At 36.6% G+C, this 26,025-nt stretch overlaps 1 long non-coding RNA gene across 2 annotated transcripts in view; it reads right to left on the reverse strand.

Annotated features, from left to right (window-relative positions):
• Positions 1-26,025, reverse strand: part of LOC132679463 (uncharacterized) — a 477,892-nt gene that overhangs the window by 340,506 nt on the left and 111,361 nt on the right. The window lies entirely within an intron of this gene.

Consider the following 26,025-nt stretch of genomic DNA (forward strand, 5'->3'; position numbering starts at 1 on the left):
TCCTGGAACTCAGAGGAAGCAAGGTTGCCTACCCATGGGATACAAGAGAGAGTTTACACATAAAGTTACACTTGATTCTTAATCCTAGAAGAATTTGGAAGCATAAGAGGAGGAATAATGTTCTAAACAGAGACAGCATTTGCAACAACTTAGTCTCATGAAATGGTATGGAAGATTTATTGAAGAGTGAGACATGAATAACTAGAATAGAATCCCATGTGTGAGTATCTGGAGTTAAGGTGCATGTGCAAAAATAAGGTCAAAGGGGTAATTTCTGGCCACATCAGAAGCCACTTCTGGCTTGAATGTCAAGCCAGAGGCTTTAGTGTTTATTATACTGAAGGCTCTCTGGAGTTCAGAGAGATGTTTAAACAAAAGCAAATAACATGATTAGATAAATTATTTAAGAAACAGAGTTCTAGCAGCAGTGGAGAGAGTAGAATGAAAAGTGAAAGACCTAAGGAGAAGGGATGTTTGTAGGGATCCCAACAATGACTTTTTCTACAATGTTATTTATAGAGTAATTATGGATTTTGACACACTAAATCATAAAAATGACTGCTGAAATTGCCCTCTAAAATCTATCAATAGAGGCCATAATTGGCCAAAGCACAAACCTTACCTCATTCTCTTGTCATTAATGTGTGTTTTGATGCCACTAAGTAAATAGGTCTCTCCCAAACGGAGTTAGGTCTTTTTACAGTGACTCTAATTTTCTTGAAGATTCTGACAGAAATCCAAAAAGCATCTTTTTAGTCTCTGTTTTATATGCAGTGTTTCTTAGTATCATTTTCTCTTACTTAGCCAAAACTCTTTCACTTAACTTTTCTATATATAAATTAAAAATGAGAGAGGAGAGAAAGAGACTGGTGCTAGGGGGGAAAATGCAAGGATTGTGATGTGTTGTGATGCAGTGAAGCCTAATTTCTACTAGAAACTGGCTCTGTCTCTACCTTGGCCTTTCATCTTGTGCATTAGAAATATCTTGCCAGCAAGTTTCTGGAAGACAGTTCAGCTCCTTCTTTGTATAATTGGGGTAACATCTAAGCTGCCTAACTTTAAAGTACTATTCAATGTAAAATATTAGAACACAAAGTAAATAGAGATCCTTTAGCCTGTTTTTTTGTTTTTGTTTTTTTGTTTTTTTGTTTGTTTTTACCTTACTTCATGCAGAACAAAGATTTAGGCTGATGAAGTGATTTCCCACAGACAGATACCTCCTGTGACTGAGTATGGCTGAAGTGAGAACAAATACAAATGCAAAATGGGAACTTCAGAGATCCCAGATTGCATCTGGTAAATACTCTTTTTTTTTTTTGCTGCAACCTATTACCACATCCCATACTGTGATTTGACTGTTGGAGCCAATTTCAACTGCCTCTTCCCTATGAAGTAAATACTTGGATGGTAGCTAGCTTGGAATGATTGGAAAATAATAACACAAGTTATTAGGGTCATTTATAACTTGCAACTCCCTTAAACATTCAGCATTCATCTTCTGAGGCTGTCCCCATCTTACTGAAGAGAAACCAGAAGTCCTATATATTAAATAATTCATCCAATGACACACAAGCCACATAGAGAGGATTGGAAGAAAGAACTTTTTCCAAATCCAGAACCTTCGGTTCTTTCCACATATTGCTTCTCGTAGCCTCCATACTCAACCAACCTGGAAACCAGGTTGAACACCAAAAATTTTCCTAATTTTGATACATTAAACTCTTATTGTCTGATTCTAATCCTCTCACAAAGAGAAGGAATTTTATGCTGAATTTGTGTAAATTCATATTCAGCAGGTGTTGAATGTTGTAAATAACATTAATATTTCACATCCTCTAATCTATGAGTCAATCTCATATACACAAGTGTCATTTCTTTTGTACTTAAGCCCTGAGGTGATTTTATCATGAAAAGTGCAATTTTAAAAAATCTAATCAACCGTTATCTGTCTGACCAGCAGCACTCTGCTGCTGTAAGTAATATCTAGAATTGTGCTAGCAGGTTGTAAAGACTATATAACATCAACCACTTGCAAACACGGTGAAAACATTCCTAAGTTCTTTCCAGAGATTTAAGTATTTATTTATTTTGTAACCCTGAAGTTTACTTAATTGCCCTCTTTTCAGAATGAACCATATTCTCCTGGCCTACGTTGACATAAGTTTGACTATATATTTTAGGATTATTTATTTTTTTAATGTTTATTTATTTTTGAAAGAGGTGGGGAGAGAGAGAGAGAGAGAGAGAGAGAGAGAGAGAGAGAGAGAGAGAGACAGAGAGCAGGAGGGGCAGAGAGAGAGGGAGACACAGAATCCGAAGCAGGCTCCAGGCTCTGAGCTGTCAGCACGGAGCCCGAGACAGGGCTCAAACTCACAAACCACAAGATCATGACCTGAGCTGAAGCCAGACGCTTAACCGACTAAGCCACCCAGGCATCCCTATATATTCTAAGATAATTTCTTCTTATTATTCCCCTCTTAGACAGAAACATATGGAACCCATAAGTTAACTTTTTAAAAGTTCCCAAGACTTCCAGTTCGCTGCTATCAACTTGTTCTCTAATATCAAAGAGAGGTGGGCTCAAATCCTGCTCCCATCAATGGTAGAAAACCCAGAGTACTAATGATACATCTAAGGCATCATAATTTTCTATAACTTCAAGTTTATATTTTCACTCACTTCTCAGTCTCTATCTGTAACCTACATGCAGCAAACTTTTCTGAGATTCTGATGCTCTGTGGGAGGTTATATTCCAAAACATTATGGCGAGTAATTTTTTTCTTATTGAAGTATAATTGACATATAACATTAGTTTCAGGTGTACAACAAAATGACTCACTATTTGTACATATTTTGCCAGATGATTGCCACAGTAAGTGTAGTTGACACCTGTCACCACACATCAGTATACACGATTTTTTTCCTTCTGATGAAAACTTTTAAGATCTGCTTCCTTAGCAACTTTCAAACATGCAATGCAGTATTATTAACTACAGTCACCACGCTGCACATTATATCCATGACTTACTTATTTTATACATGGAAGTTTGTGCCTTTTGAACCCTTCATCCATTTGTCTACCCCCAAGCCCCTGCCTCTGGCAACCACCAATCTGTTCTGTGTATCTATGAGCTTGTTTTGCCTCATTTTTCGATTCCACATATAAATGAGCAGATCATTCCACACAAGTGAGCAAATAATTTTACATTAAATTTTAGATGGTACTTATCATAAAATTTATTAAACACTCTGGACTCTGAATTTTCACTTATAATCTTTTTTTTATTGAAACCATAAATGTCAAGATTCCCTTTTCTTTCTTTTTTGACCTCGTTTTCTCTTTGCTCACTAGTTCTCCAATTATGTATTTATATCTCATAGAGAGAAGTTTAATTCTCTTTTTATCTCACTTCTTTCCCAAGTTGCTGACATCTGAATGCTAATTTTATAAGCAAAATAGTTGGTAGATTTCTAAGAACCCTCAATGATCCAAGCCCTTGTATAAGCCTCTCTAGTTTGTGTGGTGGAGACACTTGCTTCCAACCATTAGGTTGTGGTGATGGGATGTCACTCTTGTGGTAACGTTACATTAGGTGGTAAAGGGATCCTGCAGATGTAATTCAGGTCCCCAATTAGTGAACTTCAAGTTAATCAAAAGGGAAATTATCCTGGGTGAGCCTCACTTAATCTGACGAGCCCTTTAAAAGAGGGTCTAGAAGTCAGAAACTCTGTTTTCTAGAATTAGAGAAGCAAGCCACCTTGATTTTACACAAAATTTTCAACAAAACGAATTCTCCTGAGGCTCCTTAGACAGAGAGGATACTCCTTTTTAATTTTAACCATGTCTTAGGGTTGCCAAATTTAAATGTGAATTTCATAAATGACATTTTGTTAGTATAAGTTAGTATAAGTATATTCCATAGAATGGAGCTCAAGATTATATATTTAAGTATCCCAGGTGATTCATGAGACCTTTAGTATCTAGGGGCTCCTGGGTGGCTCAGTCGATTAAGTGTTGGACTTCAGCCCTGGTCATGATCTCACAGCTGGTGAGTTAGAGCCCACGCATCTGGCTCTGTGCTGACAGTTCAGAGCCTGGAGCCTGTTTCAGATTCTGTGTCTCCCTCTCTTGTCTGTACCTCCCTCACTCGCACTCTGTGTCTCTCTCTCAAAAAGAAGTAAACATTAAAAAAATGAACCTTAGTATCTGATAACAAATGAACTTTATGTTAGGTCCCGTGCTCACCTTTGGAAATGCAGAAATAATGTAAGATAGTCTTTCCCCTAGAGCTTCTCATTGACAAGTGTGGGGGATGGGGAAACACAAAAATAATTATCCGATCTTCTTTCCCCCTTTTACTGCCTTATAAAATATCACTAGTTTCCAATTTCATTAGTTTTATCATCAGAGTTTTACAGAATGGTATTGTTAGCTTGTGACCTTATTCAAATTTTAGAACTACAACTGATGCTTTTTAGACACTTAGACTTACAGAGTGCCAAGCGATTATCAATGAAGCATCTATTTCTTTGTTGTCTTCAAAATATCCTAGTTGCTCTGTCCTACTTTCTCTAAGTTGGTTATTATTAAAGGTGAAAATGTCCCCAAGAAAGGAACATGCTCAAAATGTTCTTAACAAGAGATTTTGAAATATTTGACCTGTCAGAAACCAGGATTTCAAAGGGTGACAGTTAAGTTCATCCAATTCCCACATAACTGCTGTGCCATCAAAATTCAGTACTACTGTCTATAGACTAAAAGCAGAAACTATTATACCTAACACATGAGAAAATCTTTCTGCTGATCTGGAGTCATTCTCTGCTTTGAGAATATTCATGTCCTTATTAAAAGTGTTAGCATCAAAGAGAAGATTTATAACTAATATAATTTCCCCTATCTTCAATTCCCCTTAGCCTGATGTATTTTATTCCATAGCACTCATTCGCTTGTAACACACTATATCATTTACTTGTTAGTTATCTTTATTGCTCATTGTGTGTTTGTCTCTACTAGATGATATAACCTTCACAAAAGCAGAGGATTAAAAAAAACCATAAAAATAGTTTTGTGCACTGATACCTCTCCAGTGGAGAACTAAGTAGCACATAAAAGGTTCTCAGTAAATTTATTTAAAAAGTTAACTAATTAAATAATATTCAATCACTCTTGGTACTAATCCATCTCTAAGAAATAAGACCATTCAAGTTCTGCTATGCTGAGTTTTCTCCAATATGCTAGAAAACATTTTAGAATGATAAAATGTTTATCTTTCTATATGGAAAGGAGTTACCACACAGCCAACAATGGGCCCCACTCTGTGCCCTCTTTGACTGTCATAGAGCTGAGTTTATGCTGAGTCATTCCTATCCTCTCACCCGGAGATCATCTGACCAATGACCAAACTCTGAAAATATAGCAGTCATGGGTTCAGAAGGATCACAACAAAGCTCAGTGGCTCACATGGGAAGTAAGGTCCTAATGCTGTCTTCATTAAAATCTATCTGCGAGAATATCATTACTTTTAATCCTTTTTTAAATTATTTTAGAGAGAGAGAGAGAGAGGTGTGCACACAAGCAGGGGAGAGGGGCAGAGGGAGGGGGAGAGAGGGAGAGGGAGAGAATCTTAAGCAGGCTCCATGCTCGGTATGGAACCTGATGTGGGGCTCGATTCCATGACCCTGAGATCATGACCTGAGCTGAAATCAAGAGTGAGATGCTCAACCAACTGAGCTACCAGGCACCCCATTATTACTTTTAATTTTACAGGACTTATGAACCTGACTTATAGTTAAAATAGAATCCATTTTCAAATATCTCTTTTCTATTAGAGAAGATGTTAGATCTGTTGATAAAGTCTAAAAAATGCCCATTTAAGAGAAAAAACTGTAATTTGGATCTCTTCCCACAGTAAATCTTTGTTTTTTAAAGTACATTTTATATCATGCTTCTGTCCAATCACACCCACCCCTTTATGTGGAGGCAGATGTGCTTTGGAGGTCAAGAGGTAGAGAGTATAAATAAGAAAAATATGGAGAACACAGTGTATAAATTGAACCCTAGATAATTAGTAAGCAATACATTTACCTAACATAGCACTTTTGTTTTTTCACTTTTTCTCCAGTTATATGCACAAAGTTAAATATCTCATTAAAGTCACCATTTTAATGGCTCTCCAGCTGTGAGAAAGTAGAAAGAGCACTGGATTTGGAGTAGAATACAACTCGAATTTCAGCTCTGCTACTGACTGGTAATGTTACATTTGCAAATTACTTAAATTCTATAAGTCTCAGTATTCTCTTTTGTAAAACTATTAGAGCAACATTTACTAGGCAAAGATCCTGGGAAAGCCCCCAGCATGGTAAGTGGAACAGACTGGATCCCTCCACCAGTAAACTGGATTCCAACCCTAATTGTCTCTCTAGGACTTTGCTCTAGTAAGTCTTTCTCTAGACAAGGATTCTTTGTACCATTCCATCAACATACAAGCATACTTCCATTTCACTTCCTTAACACACACACATACACACACACTCCCACATTCATACACTTTGGATTCCACAAACATTGACTCTCCAGTCTTTCCCAACTACACGCATTCCCTGGGTGCACTTTTCCATTTCAGGACCATAAACACCATCCACACACTAATGACTCTCACATTCATGTCTCTAATCAAGACTGTCCTGGAGAGCCTGGGTGGCTCAGTCAGTTAAGTGTTCGACTCTTGAACTCAGCTCAGGTCTTGATCTCAGAGCCCACACTGGGCCCTGTGCTGGATGTGAAGCCTATTAAAAAAAAAAGATTGTCCTGCTAACCTCATGATCAAAGACCCAATTCCCTACCTGATTTCTCCTCTTAGATGTTTACCAGGCTTCTCTGACAACCTTTCTACAAAGAGCTTCTACTCTACACATCAACCTTTGCCTCTCAGTGGCAACTCAATCCTTCCATTTGTACAGTTTAGAAAACCTTGTTATCACCCTTGATTCCTGTCTTTGGCCCACTTTCCATAAGTAAACCAAATACTGGCTTTAACTCAAAGTATATCCAAATACTGACCACATCTCATGACAACAACTCCTACCCGCTTAATCCAGGTCACCACCATCTCTTGCCTAACTGGTCTCCCTGCTTCCACCTCACCCCACCACAATCTGTACTGACATTATAAGCAAAGTGATCCTGTTTACAACGTAGCTCAGATTATGTCGTTTCTTGGTTCAAACCCTCCAATGCTTCCCATCTCACTCATAGTAAAAGTCAAAATTCTTACAATAGCCAACCAGACCTTACATGATCACGTTTCTCATCATCTCTCTGACTCACTCCAAGTACAACTGCTCCCTTGTTGTTCCTGGAAGACTCCTAGCACACTCGTGCCTCAGGGCCTTTGCAATTCTTGTTCTCTCAGCCTAAAATGCTCACTCTCACTCTCTTGTAGTCTTTGTTCAAGTGTCCCCTTCCCTGTGTGCCATTCCCTGGCTCAACTATTTGAAATGGCAAACCACAGTGCCTGACACCCCCTCTTCCATTTCCCCACCTACATTCTTCATAACACTTACTAATTCCTAACATACTATTCAATTTACTTATCTATTTTTAGTTGTCTTTCTCTGTCCATAAGAGTGGAGGCTCCATGGGGGCTGGTGTTTTGGGATGTTTTATTTTCTGGTGAATCTACAGTGTCCACAATAGTGCCAGCACATAGTAGGTACTTAATAAATGTTGGTTAAAAGAGCATTAGACAATACGAAAATTATTTTAGGAAACTGACAAAAATCATATATTCACCTACACAATTCAGTTGTGTTTGTAATTTTTTTTAAATTTTTTTTAACGTTTATTTATTTTTGAGACAGAGAGAGACAGAGCATGAACAGGGGAAGGTCAGAGAGAGGGAGACACAGAATCTGAAACAGGCTCCAGGCTCTGAGCTGTTAGCACAGAGCCCAACGTGGGGCTCAAACTCACGGACCGCGAGATCACGACCTGAGCCTAAGTCGGATGCTTAACAGACTGAGCCACCCAGGCGCCCCTGTGTTTGTAATTTAAACAAGAAAAATGTATAAATTCTTATATACTCTTACTCACACATTTATTCGGTAAACATTAAAAGCCAAACTCTGGGGAATATAAATAGTAAAGAATGTGCCAGCTGAAGGAGTTTATAATTTAAAAGAGTAAAGATACATGCATTAATAATAATAAATTATTACATATTACATATTTAAATATAGAAGAAATAACATTAAAACAGATTACGTACTTCTATGGTTGCCAACCATAGAGTACTTTAAATTTTAATAATGTTACTACAAAGAACAGAATACCCAAGATATGTTTAGCAATACTTTTATGAGCAAAATCAGAGACTAAATAAATTAGGGAAACTCTGGATTCAATTAAATTAAGAACGTTCTTTTCTGTAGAATTAATTGGGATTATGTTAAGGTGCACTGTGACCCTATAAGAGGAGAAACAGCCAGATTTAATTTGGTCAAGGAGGTAATTTGCTGTGTTTTTGGTTTTCTGGGTTTTTTTTTTTTTTAATCAAAACTAGCGTTCTGAAGAACACTGGAGCACCTGGACATAGACTTGTTCACTTTATTCTCAAAAATAACTCTGAATGTACAACTGAAAATAATATAACACTGTATGTTAATTATACTGGAATTGAAATAAAATTTAAAAAAGAATGTCTTTAAAAAGTGACTCTGACTTATTGTACATGTATACTTATTTAGCAGAAGAGGAAATGAAGGTTCAGAATGAGTAAATAAATTGTCCAAGTCACTTAAGAAACCCACAGGTTTTCTCAGTGGAAAATTTAAGAATAGAATATAGATTTTTGATTCCTAACTGAGGAATCTTCCCCAATCTAAATTCGGTACACCTTTCTTAAAGGTATGAAAATGCACATCCCTCTTACTGCACTTGCTACAATGTTTACTGATTCCCTATTTGCCAGACGTTCTTATCTATTGCTCTGTTAGACCCTTATTGACTGTAGCTGTGAGTAGTTCATTTTACATTCTTGATGCTTTCTTTGTGTTGTGTCTGGCATGGAGGGAGTGTTCAATCAGTATAGGTTGGATGAATGAACACATATATGCATGTATGAAGGAATGAATGTATAAATGTATGATTGAATAAATCTTTTGGTTACAAAACTCTGCTTCTTTGTAAATTCATAGAACATTTTAAAAAGATAACTTTTGAAAAAATAAGACCCAAAACTGGTAAGCAACTACCTTATCTTTTTCACTTCAAGTAGAACATTTTGTGTTTAGAGCCATTATGTGTCATTAGATATAAAGAAAATGAGCAACAATGAAGGAAAATACTCTTAGTTCTCTAGAAGATTAGATCACTAAGCTCTCAACCATTAAGACCTGGGTACGTTTTCCTCACTGATATCCATACTTTGCCTACCTCAATATGTGCATTGCTTTTTTGGAATAGGTTAAAATCCAATTTAACATTAAGCAACTAATAAGTACTAAGGTAACTAAAAACATATGACAACTTGCATTGTAAGGTATTTCATATGAATGTTTAATTTTTTTCGTTGGTAAGATTATAAAATATTTGTATATTTTATGTGCACTTAGGTTCAGAAAGCTAAAAACTGTCAGGTGCGCATATTAAATATAACAATTTGGAAAGATTTCAATATCTTCCTCTTTTAAAAAAGCTTGTACTCACCTCATAAATTAATTTGAAAGTAGTATGAAATATATATGCCCATATAAAACATGTTCTAAAAAAACTTTTATATTAATGTCACTTATAATTAGAAAATGTGGATCTTTTTAAATAGACTTTATATTTTAGCGCAGTTTTAGGATCATAGCACAACTGAGTGAAAGGTACAGAGATTTCCCACACCTCCTTGCCTCCACACACACATAGCTATTATCAACATCCCTCACCAGACTGGACATTTGTTACAATTAATAAGCCAACACTGACACATCATTATCATTCCCCCCAAAAAAGTGACTTTGACTTCTATACAGATATATTTATTTAACAGAGGAGGAAACTAAGGCTCAGAGATAATAATTTGTACAAGTAATAAGTTGTCCAAGGTCACTTAGGAAATCCACAGGTTTTGTAATCCGTAGTTTACAGTAGGGTTCATTCTTAGTGTTGTACATTCTATGGTATATGCACTATCTTATTAAATTTCCCATGTATCCACCATTATAGTATCATACACACAAGTTTCACTGCCTTAAATATCCTCTGTGCTCCACCTATTCATTCTTTCTTCCCACTAACCCTTAGTAACCACTGATCCTTTTATATCCCCCAGTTTTGCCTTTTCCAGAAGGTCATATATTGGAATTAAACAATATGAAGCCTTTTCAGATTGGCTTCTTTCACTTAGGAATATGCATTGGGTTTCCTCCATGTCTTTTCATAGCTTAATAGCTCTTTTTTTTTTTTTTTTTTTGAGTAAAATTGAGTAATATTCTGTAGTCTGGATATATCACAGTTTACTTACCCATTCACATACTGAAGGACATCTTGGTTGCTTTTAAGTTTGGGCAATTATGAAAAAGACTGCTATAAATACATGTGTGCAAGTTTTTGTGTGGATGTGAGTTTTCAGTTTATTTGGATAAATACTAAGGAGTGTGATTGCTGGATCATATGGCCAAACTATGCTTAGTTTTATAAGAAACTGCCAATCTGAGGAAGTATTCCCTCAGCTTCTATCTTCTGAAAGAGATTATAGAGAATTGGTGTAATTCCCCCCTTAAGTGTCTGTTAGAATTCACCAGTGAATCCATTTGGGCCTGATGTTTTCTGTTTTGAAAGATTATTAATTACTGATCCAATTTCTTTATTAGATATACGCCTATTCAGATTATCTATTTCTTTTTGCATGAGTTTTGGCAGATTATGTCTTTCAAGGAATTGGTTCATTTCATCTAGGTTATCAAATTTATGGGCATAGACTTGTTCTTGGTATTCTTTTGTTATTCTCTTAATATCCATGGGATCTATAGTGATGTCTCTACATTTATTTCTTTTACTTGTCTCATGTGTTTTATGGAAGTGTGTTGCTTCATCTCCAAGTATCTTGGGATTTTCCAGCTGTCTTTCTGTTATTGATTTATAGTTTAATTTAACTGTGGTCTGAAATCAGACTTTGTATGATTTCTATTCTTTTAAATTTCTTAAGGTCTTTTTTTATGGCCCAGAATGTGGTTTATCCTGGTAAATATTCCATGTGAGCTGGAGATGAAAGTATATTCTGCTGTTGTTAGACAAATAGTCTATAGACATTCATTATATCCAGTTGCTTGATGGTGTTGCTGAGTTCAACTACGTGTTTTCTGACTTTCTACCTGCTGGATCTGTCCATATCTGATAGAAGGGTGTTGACGTGTCCAATTAAAATAGTGGATTCACAGGAGACTGACTATAGATGCTGGAGAGGATGTGGAGAAACGGGAACCCTCTTGCACTGTTGGTGGGAATGCAAATTGGTGCAGCCGCTCTGGAAAACAGTGTGAAGGTTCCTCAAAAAATTAAAAATAGAACTACCCTATGACCCAGCAATAGCACTGCTAGGAATTTATCCAAGGGATACAGGAGTACTGATGCATAGGGGCACCTGTACCCCAATGTTTATAGCAGCACTCTCAACAATAGCCAAATTATGGAAAGAACCTAAAGGTCCATCAATTGATGAATGGATAAAGAAATTGTGGTTTATATACACAATGGAGTACTACGTGGCAATGAGAAAGAATGAAATCTGGCCCTTTGTAGCAACGTGGATGGAACTGGAGAGTGTGATGCTAAGTGAAATAAGCCATACAGAGAAAGACAGATACCATATGTTTTCACTCTTATGTGGATCCTGAGAAACTTAACAGGAACCCATGGGGGAGGGGAAGGAAAAAAAAAGAGGTTAGAGTGGGAGAGAGCCAAAGCATAAGAGACTCTTAAAAACTGAGAACTGAGGGTTGATGGGGGGTGGGAGGGAGGGGAGGATGGGTGATGGGTACTGAAGAGGGCATCTTTTGGGATGAGCACTGGGTGTTGTATGGAAACCAATTTGACAATAAATTTCATATATTAAAAAAATAAAAAAAATAAAAAATAAAAAATAAATTAAAAAAATAAAAATAAAAAATAATAAAATAGTGGATTCATCTATTTCTCTTTGCAGTTCTATCAGGTTTGGCCTCATGTACTTTGACTCTGTTGTTAGGCACATACATGTCAAAGATTATTATGTCTTCTTATAATACTGGCCCCTTTCTTGTTATGATATGTAGCTCTTTATCTCTGATGACTTCCTTTTCTCTGAAGTCTACTCTACCAAAATTAATATAGCTAGTCCTGCCTTCTTTCGATTAGTGTTAGCATGGTATATCTTTCTCCATTCACTTACTTTTAATCTATATGCATCTTTATATTTATGTGGGTTTCTTGTAGACATGTGGTTAGGTCTCATTTTTTGATCCATTCTATCAATTTTTATCTTTTAATTGGTGCATTTAGACCCCTGATGTTTAAAGTGATTATTGATATAGTTGGATTAATATCTACCATATCAGTTGCTGTTTATTATTTGTTGCTCTTGTTCTTTGTTCCTGTTCTTGTCTTCTACTCTTTTCTCTTCCTTTTGTGCCTTTAATTGTGCATTTTATGTAATTCCATTTTCTCTCCACTCTTAGTGTATCTGGTTTACTTCACTTTTTTTTTTACTTTTTTTAGTGGTTGCTTTAAAGTTTTCAATATATATGTATAAGTACTCCAAGTCCACTTCCAATAATACTCTATCACTTTATCAGTATAATACCTTATAATAACAAAATGATCTTAATTCCTCTCTCCTATCCATTATATCACCGATGTCATTCATTTCACTTATATATAAGCACATATAGGCATATATAAGCTTGGATAAACATACACATATATACATAATATATATGGACATAGTCAAATACATTGCTATTATTATTTTGAATAAACTATTATTTTTTAGATCAATAAAGAATACAAAAAAGAGGGGCACCTGGGTGGCTCAGTCAGTTAAGCATCCTACTTCAGCTCAGGTCATGATTTTACAGTTTGTGGGTTTGAGCCCCATGTCAGGCTCTCTGCTGTCAGCACAGAGCCTGCTACCAAAGAGCCTGCTTAGGATCCCCTCTCTCCTTCTCTCTCTGCCCCTCCCCTACTTGCATACACTCTCCCAAAAATAAATAAATATTTTTAAAAAGCATTAAAAAAGAACAGTTGTTTTAAATTCCTGGTCTAATAATTCCAACACCCTTGCCATATCTGAGTCTGGGTCTGATGCTTGCTCTGTCTCTTCATCCTGTTTTTGGCCTTTTAGTTTGTCTCATGCTAGGTAACAGGAACTGCTACAAACAGACCTTTAGTAATGCAGTGACAATGTTGGGGGAGGGGAAGCATTCTATAGTTCTATAATTAGGCCTCAGTCTTTTAGTGACATTAGGACTCTGGACTGTGAACCACACAAACGTTTCTCAGTTTTCACCTCCCCTGTTAGGGGTACAGAATGGCTAAATAGACTGGAGTTGGGTATTTTCTTTCTCCCAGTTCAGTAAGGCTCTGGTAAAACCACAGCACACTAGATTCTGGCTAATTCGCTTCTCCTGAGGACAAACATTTTTAAGAACAGAATGCTCTGGTATATTTCAAAATGGTTTCTTTACCCTCCCTCTGCAGGAATCAGAAAGGAGTTTTTTTCTCTAGTTATCACTATGAGAACTATGTGGAATTCCTGGTGATGAACTCAGTAGTGTAGGCCCATACAACTGGGTGCCCCTGGTGTTTCTAAGTCTCAGAGTTGTCCACAATGACCCTTTACCAATTTGCCAATTACAATTCAGAGTTTCCTTCCCTGGCACTGATTCCTACAGAGATTTTGGCCTATGAGTTCTGCTCTAGTAAGTTCTCTGTTCACCTGTTTGTCCAGTGTTGGGGGCAGCAGTTTCCCCTATGACCTCTCTTTGTTATGAATCTAAAAATGGTTTCTTTTTTAGTTTCTTCAACTTTTTACTTGTTATTTAGACAGTGGTGACCTCCAAACATCTTATATGCCATACCAAATCAAGGGGGAGGTACTTTATTAAAATGACATCAGAAAACCGGTGTACTATTGACCTCTGAAAGTTTTACTTAAAAAACAAAAAAAGCAGAAATGAATGGAAAGGTAACTTACAGATATAATTTAAAATTGGCTAAATAAACTCATGCTGAGATTAACATAAAAGAAAATATAAAATTTCATTGTGTTATTAACCAAATATAGCTGCACATTAAAAGGATTCTGAGTTTTCACATATTTGTTCTACTTGTAAAGAAATCTACTTGAGTAAATTCAACACACCCAGAAAGTTCTATACTCCTCTTTCTCTAAAATACAAAAACTTTGTATCCATGAGTTAGTAGACAATTTAAAAATAAAAGGTATACCCCAGATTTCTTTAGAAAATGTAGACATTGCTCCTTTATATTTTGGGAAATACAGATTGCATTCAGGAAAAAATCCAAACACTGACAGATGAGTAGAATAAATCTTATCTAGGCACTCTAAAAGAGTGACTGGCTTGTTTATTAGTTATTTATCAGTTCTTTCTTCTGGTAAAATTCAACAAAAATACAAAGGGAATAATAATTCTAGTATGCACTTATAAAGTACTTACTTGTTGGCTGATGTTACTGAGAGGGGAACTCAAACTGAATCCAATAAAAATATTTATACTCTCCAAATATCATCCTGTTGAAGAAGGATCCTGAATCCTTCCAAGCATGTCCAGGGCTGACTGCATGGAATTTTAATGCTTTCTAGTCGATATGGTCCCTGAACTCAAGGCACAATTGGTTTTAAATACTTCTAATGCCAAGAGCAATAAGCAATTTCCCTTGAGTCTTTCATGCTGCTCTTGAACAAATTAGTTTGTTTTTCTTTAACTACTATTCAAACTTAAATAGCACCCAATGTCCAGCTGGTTATCCTCATCCAAATGGGAAGCGTTGTTCCCAGAGATGACTTGGCATACTTTTGATTAAAGACTATTTTCACACATCCAGGAAAACAGCACAGTTAGCTGTGGAGACATAGAGTGTGGCCCAGAGGATTAATAAAGACCAATGAACACTGACAAATGAAGCTTATTTGTTCTGTTCCTATTATTTACTCTTATTCTTTTGGTGGAAAGGCTGCCTACCATCAGCAGAAATTGAAGTCTAGAGGGATTTAAGCGTTAACCAGACATTGCAGGAAAGAAGAAGAAAAAAGAGAATAATAAAATCATTGCATAGCACAAATACAACTTTTACAAAGAATTAAAAATTATTACCTATGGAGATTTCACATATATATACTTAAGAATTCAGCATGATAAAATTTCTAATGCAAATGTGCTGTATTTCCTTACTGAAAAAAAAATTTATATCTGTCCTAAGCAGCATAATATTTACATTGAATCTTGTCATCATTTATCAATACTTAAAGTCTCTTGCAATGTGTGCTTCTATCAGTAGTAATTGTCAACAATTCATGCTACTTTTAAAACTCTGTTTTCTGAGAAATTAACCCATGATTTCTTTTAAACAAATGCGTGTGATATTATTTAGATCTCCCTTTTACCACAGTCTTCTCTTTTCAGAGATTTTAAAATTTGGGTATAAGGAAAGGGTCTAGGGGATATAGAAACACATTTTGGGCAAATGAGTATTTTTCTCAGGAGTGTCCCTACCATTTTCTAGTTCCTCAAAGTGGTCTAAAGCAAAAACAAAATGCAAAAACAGACAAAAACATCAAGAACGTGTTTAAAACATTTAAGTTGATGTACGTTTATTTAAAGCACTTTGTTTGATGCTCAAGCCAGTGTACTAGAATGACCTACTTGTTTGAGAAAAGAAAAAGTTCTTATTTGCAAAAATAAGTTCTTGTCAGTTTAAAATCATTATTGTAAATTTAAAGTTAAATATGGTATTCTACTCACTTTTAATTTTTATTCAATATTTGAAAATATCTCAGAAGAACAGAGGTAGAGTAGGGGTGTGAGCAAAGTAAAAGAAGTTTGCTAGGGCTAGCCTTAAACTATGCAAAACACCATGGTCCATCCTTGGACCAATAATTTAATCAGACAAATTTTCAGCTTCCTAATCTAAATAGCATCTATCATAAGATAGATGTGGTATCTCACACACGCTAGCTATCCAATATATATTAGTTTCAGTCTCTTGTTTTCTTTCAGTTGCCATAAAAGTACATATTCTTATTTCTATTTATTTTCTCAGAAGTGACATTTTAGTTACTAGTAACAGAGTATAGTGACTTTCTCTATCTTTCTCATAGTCTTTAGAAAGGCACAAGTGAAGGGCCAAAATGGTAGAGCAGCATGGAACTTTTTTTTTTGTGTCTCATCCCTGAAATGTAGCTAGATCAACATCAAACCATCTTGCACACATAGCAAATTGATCTGAGGATTAACACAACAATCTGCACAACTTGAACCACAGAACCACAGGTATGTGGCATGGAGAGGTGAACTGGGGGAGAGAGAAGCTGTGGAGGGTAGGGAGCTGTGTTTTTTTTAAACTTTTTTAAATGTTTATTTATTTTTGAGAGACAGAGACAGACAGAGTGTGAGCAGGGGAGAGGCAAAGAGAGAGAGAAAGACAGAATCTGAAGAGGCTCCAGGCTCTGAGCTGTCCACACAGAGCCCGATGCAGGGCTCGAACTCATAAGTCATGAGATCATGACCTGGGCCAAAGTCAGATGCTTAACCAACTGAGCCACCCAGGCGCTCCTAGGGAGCTGTTTTTGCTTGCAAAGAGAGGACGGAGATGGGGGGGGGTAGGGGGGCAGGGAGAATACAGGAAAAGCACTACACCTTGAGAGCAGCTAGAGAGAAAGAGAAAGAGTGGATTGAACAGAAAAGGGAGAAAGGAGAAAAAGACTGCAAAGGACTGAACAAAAAAAAGGAGAAAGGAGAGAAGGAGAGGGTTTAAATTCCATTAAGACTGTAAACAAGGGGAGCGGAGTCTGAAACCCCACAGCTCAATACCTGGTGGTGCTCTGGTGGGAAAGGCAAATCCCCAGGAGTAGACAGCAAGATTGAGGGGTCCTCAGGCCACACGGGGAGAGGTGGTTTCCCTACTGGGAGGACATTTGGTACAGGCTGTGTGCCTCCCCACAGGCAAAGGTCCCAGTAGACCCCAGAGAACAGACACATCCTCAAATGTTGGAACAAGGACGTTAAGGGTTCACTGAAGCCTGGAGCCAGATGGGTGTTGTGATTTACCATAATCCATGAAACACGGCTGCTACACAATCTCAAAATCTTTTTCTGGGACAGATTGGCATGCAACCGCAGTCTCTGGGCATCTGCAGCAGCACAGTTGTGGAATGTTCCAGGGGGCGGGCTGGTACCCAGCCATTGCTCAGAGAGACCCTCCCCCAGAGGTTATGAGCAGGTCAAAGCCGTAGGGCCCTCAGAAGTGAAGAGTTGGAAAACGCGGCTCCATCTGAGATAAATCTCGGGAGGGAGGTGCCACCTGGCAGGCTGATGGCTTGGTTATAGACAGTGTAGAAACAGGAAGTGAATGGAAGACAGAGACAAAGGAGGGGTGCTTGGTTGCTGCCAGTTGGTGAGAGCACAGAGTTCTGATACTAGAGACTGGGTAGCTGGGTGACACCATTTTCACCCCTCCCATGCATGCACATACACACATACACATGCCACAACTATCCACCCCAGTGCTAGTGCTTTCTCCACTAGCAGCGCCATCTAGTGGAGAACAGAGCCACTACACAAGATATGCCCAACTAGGTCACCATGTTCTAGTGGAACACCACAAATTTCTCTGCCTGATTAGCTTATGGATTATAAAGTGCTTCATAGTTTGACTTCTAAGGGAAACTGGATGTAATTATAATTATATTTCATTCTGTTCCTGGTCCATCTTTATTTTATTTTTTCTTTTTCTTTTCTTATTCTTGAATACAGAAAGAGAAAAAATTTATTTTTATTTTCCATTTTTATTAAAAGATTTTTGTTTAATTTTTTTATACATTTTTTATTTTCTCATAAATTTTTTAATTCTATTTTACTTTCATCATTTCATTGTATTCATCTTTTTAAACTTCTAAACATTTTCCCTTTTTTTTTCCTTTCTTTTATTTTCTTTCACTTTTTTCTCTATTCTATCAAGCTTCTTTGAACAACCAGACCAAAATACACCTAGGAGCTAGCATCCTTTATTTGATTTTTTTGTGTTGTTTTAACTTTTTAACTTTTATTTTTTAATTTTTTTTATTTTATTAACTCTTTCTTCCTTCAAAATGACAAAATGAAGAAATTCACCCCAAAAGAAAGAACAGGAAGAAATGACAGCGAGGGGCTTAATCAACACAGATACAAGCAAGATGTCTGAACCAGAATTTAGCATCATGATAATAAGAATACTAGCTGGGGTTGAAAAAAGCACAGAAACCCTTTCTGCGGAGATAAAGGAAGTAAAATCTAGCCAGGACACAATTAAAAATGCTATAACTGAGCTGCAATCTCGATTGGATGCCACAGCAGCAAGGATAGATGAAGCAGAGCATCAAATCAGCAATACAGAGGACAAACTTACAGAGAATAATAAAGCAGAAGAAAAGAGGGAAACTAAAGCAAAAGAGCACGATATAAGAATTAGAGAACTCAGTGACTCATAAAAAAGGAATAACATCCGAATCATAAGAGTCCCAGAAGATGAAGAGAGAGAAAAAAGGGTAGCTGTTTTATGTGAGCAAATCATAGAGGAAAACTTTCCTAACCTGAGAAGAGACACAGACATCAAAATCCAGGAAACACAGAGAACTCCCACTAGATTCAACAAAAACCTACCATCAACAAGGCATATCACTGTCAAATTCACAAAATACTCAGGCAAGGAAAGAATGAAAGCAGCAAGGGGGAAAAAAGTCCTTAACCTACAAGGGTAGACACATAATGTTGTAGCAGATCTGTCCACAGAAACTTGGCAGGCCAGAAAGAAGTGGCAGGATATATTCAATGTGCTGAATTGGAAAAATATGCAGCCAAGAATTCTTTATACAGCAAGACTGTCATTCAAAATAGAACGACAGATACAAATTTTCCCAAACAAAAACTAAAGGAGTTCATGACCACTAAACCAGCTCTGCAAGAAATTTTAAGGGGGACTCTCTGAGGGGAGAAAAGATGAAAACAAACAAACAAACACCAAAAGCAACAATGACTAGAAAGAACCAGAGAACAGCACCAGAAACTCCAACTCTATAGGGAATATAATGGCAATAAATTCATATCTTTCAGTACTCACTCTAAATGTCAATGGACTCAATGCTCCAATCAAAAGACATAGGGTAACAGAATGGATAAGAAAACAAGATCCATCTATATGCTGTTTACAAGAGACCCATTTTAGACCTAAACTCACCTTCAGATTGAAAGTGAGAGGATGGAGAACCATCTATCATGCTAATGATTACCAAAAGAAAGCCGGAGTAGCCATACTTATATCAGACAATCTAGATTTTAAAATAAAGACTGTAACAAGAGATGAAGAAGGGCATTATATCATAATTAAGTAGTTTATCCACCAAAGAGATCTAACAATTGTAAATATTTATTCTCCAAATGTGGAATAACCCAAATATATAAATCAATTATTCACAAACATACAGAAACTCATTGATAACAATACCATAATAGTAGGGGACTTCAACACCTCACTTACAGCAATGGACAGATAATCTAAACAGAAAATCAGCAAGGAAACAATGGCTTTGAATGACACACTGGACCAGATGGACTTAATAGATATATTTAGAACATTTCATCCCAAAGCAGCAGAATATACATTCTTCTAAAGTGCACATGGAATTTCTCCAGAATAGCACATACTGGGACACAAATCATCCCTCAACAAGTACAAAAAAATAGGGATCATACCATGCATATTTTCAGACCACAACACTATGAAACTTGAGATCAACCACAAGAAAACATTTGGAATGATAACAAATACTTGGAAACTAAAGAACATCCTACTAAAGAATGAATGGGCTAAACAAGAAGTTAAAAAAAATTTAAAAATATATGGAAGTCAGTGAAAACGATAACACCACAACCCAAAACCTCTGGGACTCAGCAAAGGCAGTCACAAGAGGAAACTATATAGCAATCCAGGCCTTCCTAAAGAAGGAAGAAAGGTCTCAGATACACAACCTAACCTTACACCTCAAAGAGCTAGAAAAAGAACAGCAAATAAAACCCAAAACCAGCAGAAGACAGGAAATAATAAAGATTAGAGCAGAAATCAATGCTATCGAAACAAACAAACAAACAAAAAACAGTAGAACAGATCCATGAAACCGGAAGCTGGTTCTTTGAAAGAATTAACAAAATTGATAAACCCCTAGTGAGTTTGATCAAAAGGGAAAAGGAAAGGACCCAAATAAATAAAATCAAGAATGAAAGAGGAGAGGTCACAACCAACACAGAAGAAATACAAACAATAATAAGAGAATATTATGAGGAATTATACACCAATAAAATGGGCAATCTGTGAGAAATGGACAAATTCCTAGCAACATATAAACTACCAAAACTGAAACAGGAAATCGAAAAGTTGAATACATCCATAATCAGTAAAGAAATCAAATTAGTAATCAAAAATCTCCCAAAAACAAGAGTCCAGGGCCAGATAGCTTTCCAGGGGAATTCTACAAAACATTAAAGAAGAGTTAAGACCAATTCTTTTGAAGCTGTTCCAGGAAATAGAAATGGAAGGAAAACTTCCAAACTCATTCTATAAAGCCAGCATTACCTTGATTCCAAAACCAGACAAAGACCCGACTAAAAAGGAGAACTACAGACCAATTTCCCTGATGAACACGGATGCAAAAATGCTCAAGAAGACATTACCTAACCAGATCCAACAATACATTAAAAGAATTATTCACCAGACCAAGTGGGATTTATATCTGGGATGCAGGGCTGGTTCAATACCGGCAAAACAATCAATGTGATACATCACATCAATAAAAGAAAGGACAAGAACCACATGATCCTCTCAGTATTTACAGAGAAAGCATTTGACAAAATACAGCATCCTTTCTTGATAAAAACCCTCAAGAATGTAGAGATAGAAGGATTATACCTCAAGATCATAAAAGCCATATATGAAAGACTCACTACTAATATCAACCTCAACGGGGAAAAACTGAGGGCTTTCCCTCTAAGGTCAGGACATGAAGGGATGTCCACTCTCGCCAAGGTTATTCAACATAGTATTAGAAGTCATAGCCTCAGCAATCAGATAACACAAAGGAATAAAAGGCATCCAAATCAGCAAAGAGGAAGTCAAACTTTCACTCTTCATAGACGACATGATACTCTATATGGAAAACCCAAAAGATTCCACCAAAAAACTGCTAGAACTGAATTCGGCAAAGTCGCAGGGTATAAAATCAATGCACAGAAATTGGTTGCATTCCTATACACCAATAATGAAGCAACAGAAAGAGAAATCAAGGAATCAATCCCATTTACTATTGCACCAAAACCCATAAAATACCTAGGAATAAATCCAACCAAAGAGTTGAAAAATCTATACACTGAAAACTATAGAAAGCTTATGAAAGAAATTGAAGACAACACCAAAAAAAAAAAAAGGAAAAATATTCCATGCTTATAGATTCAAAGAACAAATATTGTAAAAATGTCAATGTTACCCAAAGCAATGTACATATTCAATGCAATACCTATCAAAATAACACCAGAATTCTTCTCAGAGCTAGAAGAAATAATCCTAAAATTTGTATGTAACCAAAAAAAGACCCAAAATAGCTAACGCAATCCTGAAAAAGAAAACCAAAGTGGAAGGCATCACAATCACAGACTTCAAGACGTATTACAAAGCTGTAATCATCAAGACAGTATGGTACTCACACAAAAACAGACACGCAGATCAATGGAACAGAATAGGGAATCCAGAAATGGACCCACAAATGTATGGCCAACTAATCTTTGACAAAGCAGGAAAGAATATTCAATTGAATAAAGAGAGTCTCTTCAGCAAATGGTGCAGGGAAAACTGGACAGCAACATGCAGAAGAATGAACCTGGACCACTTTCTTACACCATACACAAAAATAAACCCAAAAGGATGAAAGACCTAAACATAAGATGGGAAGCCATCAAAATCATAGAAGAGAAAACAGGCAAAAACCTCTTTGACCTTGGCCACAGCAACTTCTTACTCAACACATCTCTAGAGGCAAGGGAAACAAAAGATGAACTACTGGGACCTCATCAAGATAAAAAGCTTCTGCTCAGTGAATGAAACCATCGGCAAAACTAAAAGGCAATCAACAGAATGGGAGAAGATATTTGCAAGTGACCCTTCAGATACAGCGTTAGTATCCAAAATCTATAAAGAACTTATCAAACCCCACACTCAAAAAACAAATTATCCAGTGAAGAAATGGGCAAAAGACATAAATAGACTTTTCTTCAAAGAAGACATCCAGATGGCCAACTGACACACGAGAAAAGGTCAACATCACTCATCATCAGGGAAATACAAGTTAAAACCACAATGACATACCACCTCACACCAGTCAGAATGGCTTAAATAAATAACTCAGGCAATAACAGATGTTGGTGACCATGTAGAGAAAGAGGACCTGTTTTGCACTGCTGGTGGGAATGCAAGCTGGTGCAGCCACTCTGGAAAACAGTATGGAGGTTCCTCAAAATATTAAAAATAGAATTACCCTATGACCCAGCAATTGCACTACTAGGTATTTATCTAAGGGATACAGGTGTGCTGTTTCGAAGGGGCATATGTACTCCAATGTTTATAGCAGCACTATTGACAATATCTAAAGTATGGAATGAACCCAAATGTCATCGATGGATGAATGGATAAAGAAGCCATGGTGTGTCTTCCCAATACACACACGCATGCACACACACACACACACACACACACACACACACACACAATGGAGTATTACTCAGTAATCAAAAAGAATGAAATCCTGCCATTTGCATCTAGATGGAACTATAGGGTATTATGCTAAGCGAATTAGTTAATCAGGGAAAGACAAATATCATATGACATCACCCATATGAGGACTTTAATATACAAAACAGATGAACATAAGGGAAGGGAAGCAAAAAAAGAAATCTAAAAACAAGGAGGGGGACAAAACATAAGAGACTTAAATACAGAAAATAAACTGAGGGTTTCTGGGGGTGGGGGAGAGGCTAAATGGGTAAGTGGCATTAAGGAAGACACTTGTTGGGATGAGCACTGGGTATTATACACAGGGGATGAATCACTGGAATCTATTCCTGAAATCATTATAGCACTATATGCTAACTACCTTGGATGTAAATTAAAAAATAAATTAATAAAAAAGTGGCTTATGTCAATAGTGAGAGATGATATCAGCCTGTGGCATGGTGTTCAGTGAAGCATCTCCTATGATTGATATTAGCTCGGGTCTTGGAAAGCATCTATATTTTTCAGGAGTTAGGTAAACAGCATGTTAATTGTGTGACTGGCTGTTTCCATCATCCTTAATGTTGCCTGGCATTTATTTATGTGAGAAGTGTATAGTTTGGAAAGGTGCTTTGGGATCTTTCAAGGTGAACGATGGTGTATAAATGCAAGTCACCATAATTATTAAAAATGTATAGGTCGTATATTAAACTACAGTTAAAAACAAACATCAGTAAAAACTACAAGTAATTATATATAGCCACTGTGGGAGAATTAGCCGTCTGAATAGGGAATGGTGAGAGGCGATTTCACTAGGAAAATTGAGAGCAACAATTTAAAAAAAAATTTTTAATGTTTATTTATTTTTGAGAGAGAGAGAGAGAGAGAGAGAGAGAGAGAAAGAGGTGGGGGAGGGGCAGAGAGAGGGAGACACAGCATCTGAAGTGGGCTCCAGGTTCTGAGCTGTTAGTACAGAGCCGATGCGGGGCTCAAACCCATGAGTGGTGAGGTCATGGCCTGATCTGAAGTCGGATGCTTGACTAACTGAGCTACCCAGGTGCCCCAAGAGCGATAGTTTAAATCTCTTGGGAAGAATTACTCTAAAACACCAGTATTAAATATTAGATGACTAAGCAAGACACCGTGATCTTAAAAGAAATGTAAGATACAGTGGGGTGAATATTATTTACACTCTAGTAGGACACATTGTGTTTTCATAAATGGCATGTATGTGCAACACGATTTTGAGTAACTTTGGAAGTAAACTTCAGGGGATTCACTACAATTCCCAACTGCTCCTCCTATTGCCAATATTTCATTACAACTTGTGGCATCAGAATAGAAAGGGGATGGGGGATGGTTTATCTTCTGTCTCAATAAAACTGTTTCCAAAAGAAAAAAAAAAAAAAAGAAGAAAGGCACAAGTGGCAGAAAAAATGGTCAATGCTGCAGAAACTCACCAAACCTATTTGTATCTTGGCCAAATTAGTTTTTACAGACTACTGAAAGCAAATCAATTGGGTGTGCCTAAATCTTAATTACATTCTAGACACAAATACACATGGAAAAAGTAGAAGTTTTATATTGAGGTGGCTCTGCAGGTATGGCTCAAGAATCTATGGTAAATTGTGGTAGTTCTGCAATGTGGGATGCTTTCTGGGGCCACAGGCTCAAATAAACCAGGTCTGTAGGGGTCCTGGGAAGAAGAAAAAGTTGGATGGCAAAGACAAACTTGCAGTGTCTCACTGTTGCCCAGGACAGTTTCATTCAGGTCTAGTCCTGTGAATGGCTATTGGGAAGCCTGATTCTAATCTTCATGAAGTTCTGGGAATATTGTTTATGCTTAAAATTTAATGCTATATAGTTCTCTTACTAATAACGACATCTCAAAGTTCTTATAAAGATCTAAACAACGTGACAGGATTCCCTAGAAATACCATACAACATAAATGTATCAAAGATAGTTTCTTAAAAATTGAAAGGAGTATCAGTGTTGAGTTATTGAAAAGGACTGTATGCCCTACTGAGGTAATTATCTAAGATTGTGATCATTTATACTTCTCCCTACTAACCCACTGCAGTTCATAATATATGCATCTTATTTATACTTAGAATCCAATTTAAAGATGAATTTTAATCCTAAATATTTTAGTTTTGCATATAAATTTACTCTGACATTTTGAATAATAATTAATTTGCATTTTTTTCCACTTGACTTTCATTAACTAAGTTTCTTGACATGAAGTTATAATGTTCAAACCATATAAATATTTCATTATGGGGAAAGTTTTACAAAGATAAAACTGTTTCCTCAAAACACTGCCTTCTATACCTAACGTATTTAATGTCATTTTTTAAATTACATTTTTATTTTTGTAATATGAAATGCTTTATGAAGATGCAATTTTTGTTGTATTACTAAAGAACACAGAAGGTACAATAAGTCTATTATACATAAAGCTAAAATAGTGTCTAGCACACTGCACAGTAATAAAATAAAATGAAATTATCCTTTTTCTTAAATATTTCCAGAAGATCTTCTATAATTATTATACTGAAATTGATCAACAACAGTTCACCTTATGAAGGTTACTAGCCTAGCAGCAAGTTAACTGAGAACTGGAGACTTCTAGAACTGCAAAAATTTATTCTTATTCAAATGGGATAGATAGATTTCAAACTTGACCATAATCCCTAAGAATCACTTCAACAATATTTTCTAATTTGGGTATAAGACAACTAGCCTCAGAATGAAATGCATAAAGAAAAGCAGAGAAAAAATAGTCCTTCTCTCTTCTCTTTTTGTTTCTTCATGATAATGAAATAGGTGGGAGGAACAAGAGGGAAGGGAAAGCCCTAGTAGATTGCCAGAAGCCAAGAAACCTTATACCATGACACTGCCAATAGAAAACAGCTCTGGGAAGATTGGCCAGCTACCAATACAGGGACCAAACCCTGCCCACAACAAAGAG

This window comes from Panthera onca, chromosome A2, assembly GCF_046562875.1.
Source record: "Panthera onca isolate mPanOnc1 chromosome A2, mPanOnc1 haplotype 2, whole genome shotgun sequence".
NCBI classification, from domain to species: domain Eukaryota; kingdom Metazoa; phylum Chordata; class Mammalia; order Carnivora; family Felidae; genus Panthera; species Panthera onca.